Source organism: Medicago sativa, chromosome 6 (genome assembly GCF_051527215.1).
Source record: "Medicago sativa cultivar Bolivia chromosome 6, Bolivia_mono, whole genome shotgun sequence".
In the NCBI taxonomy this organism is placed as follows: domain Eukaryota; kingdom Viridiplantae; phylum Streptophyta; class Magnoliopsida; order Fabales; family Fabaceae; genus Medicago; species Medicago sativa.
This window is the reverse complement of record NC_140754.1, coordinates 49,349,799-49,352,270: the sequence shown is the minus strand read 5'-3', so window position 1 is coordinate 49,352,270 and position 2,472 is coordinate 49,349,799.

Here is a 2,472-nt window from a genome sequence, read left to right as displayed (position 1 = left end):
GTCTCCCTTGCAATGATTCTCCAATCCCTCTACTTTTCCTTTGAGTGGAAAAAGAAATATTGTAATAGAGGAAGGGGCAAATTAATAGATATTATGTTAGGAACCCGAATTAAAGAGAAACAAAAGAAATAGTATTATTGATTGAAAAGAAAATATTACAGAAGATCAACCCTCTGTAATCCTAGAGCAAAAGCTCCTCAGAGAAGAGACATCTCTCTCTGCCCAAAAACCAATAAGGTTCCTAACTGAATAATTCTCAATCTCCCTACTGTTGTTGCCAAATGGTCTTATTTATATAAACTAAGGGCATAAACTGCCTGTAACCACTCCTAATCAATACAAATTACTGCATAAACTGCCTAACTGCTCCTAATGAATACAAATATTGCATATTATACAAAATGCTAACTGCTCCTAAATAACTATATATTGAAATAACTGACTGCATCAGCAGTTACCCTATCAATACCACCCGATACCTAACAGATTATTTGAGTTTGTAAAGTCTAAAGTGCTGAGTAACTGAAGGAAATGACAAAATGTGATAGAAAATGGAAGTGAACATAAATATATAAAATAGACAGAAGTCTGTGAAGCTTACAATTAAATGCGATGACATGTATTCTACAGAGTGCAAGTGTTGCACAAGAAATTATATCTTTTAACAACATGGGTGCATTTAAGCTGAAGGTCAATAGTTCGGATTTTGTAGCCTTTGTTCAATTTTTGGGTTTAAACAAAATGTTTGGGAACCGGAACAAGGACAGGCAAGGAACTTGTATATCCACTAGATAATTTTTTTTAGAAACTTCTTTTCTATACTGATTTCATCATGTTCAAACTCATTAATGTCATCATCTATGAAATTCAACACCCTTTATGATGGCTTTTACTTGTTTCTGCATGTTCGTACCAGTTGAGTAGAGTTTAGAATGATCAACTTGTATTACACAAAGGGGATGAACAAATATATACACAAGAGAGAATCTCTCAAAACAAGGAAAAATAATAATCTATGGACACAGTATAAAAAAATATTAATATTATAGTCATGACTATAATCAACTGTATCAAATGTCATTTTTCCCCTCAAATATTTTTTCTTCCTTTACTCCCATTTTAATAGCGAAAATGAAATGTTAGCCTATGTGGTTAGAAGTTTGATAAACAGTGAACTTGTCCCTCGATGTCCCTTGATGCGAAACATGATATGTGAACCTATTTGGTTTTATATTCGGAAAAATGCAAGTATTGGAATGACTTTGTCGCGAAAATGAGATTTTAGTCTATATGGTTAGAAGTTTGATAAAGGTTGAACTTGTCCCTCGATCTCCCTTGATACGAAACATGATATGTGAACCTATTTGGTTTTATATTCGGCAAAATGAAATTATTTGAATGACCATTGTCCCAAAAATGAGATTTTAGCCTATATGGTTAAAAGTTTGATAAATATTAATGTTGAATTTGTCCCTCGATGTCCTTTATTGCGTAACATAATATTTGAACCAATTTCGTTTTAAAATTGGTAAATAGACGATAATGAGATGACCCTTATCGCGAAAACGAGATTTTAGCTTATATTGTTACATTTCTGTTAAATATGAAGGTTGAACATGTCCCTCGATGTCCCTTGATGCGAAACATGATATGTGAACATATTTGGTTTGAATTTCGGTAAAATGAAAGTATTGAAATGACCCTTGTTGCGAAAATGAAATGTTAGCCTATGTGGTTAGAAGTTTGATAAACAGTGAGCTTGTCCCTCGATGTCCCTTGATGCGAAACATGATATGTGAACCTATTTGGTTTCATATTCGGAAAAATGAAAGTATTGGAATGACTTTGTCGCGAAAATGAGATTTTAGCCTATATGGTTAGAAGTTTGATAAAGGTTGAACTTGTCCCTCGATCTCCCTTGATATAAAACATGATATGTGAACCTATTTGGTTTTGTATTCGGCAAAATGAAATTATTTGAATGACCATTTTCCCAAAAATGAGATTTTAGCCTATATGGTTAAAAGTTTGATAAATATTAATGTTGAATTTGTCCCTCGATGTCCTTTATTGCGTACCATAATATTTGAACCACTTTCGTTTTAAATTTGGTAAATAGAAAGTAATGAGATGACCTTTATCGCGAAAACGAGATTTTAGCTTATATTGTTACATTTCTGTTAAATATGAAGGTTGAACATGTCCCTCGATGTCCCTTGATGCGAAACATGATATGTGAACCTATTTGGTTTGATATTCGGTAAAATGAAAGTATTGAAATGACTTTTGTTGCGAAAATGAAATGTTAGCCTATGTGGTTAGAAGTTTGATAAACAGTGAACTTGTCCCTCGATGTCCCTTGATGCGAAACATGATATGTGAACCTATTTGGTTTCATATTCGGAAAAATGAAAGTATTGGAATGACTTTGTCGCGAAAATGAGACCGCAAAAACGAGATTTTAGCTTATAT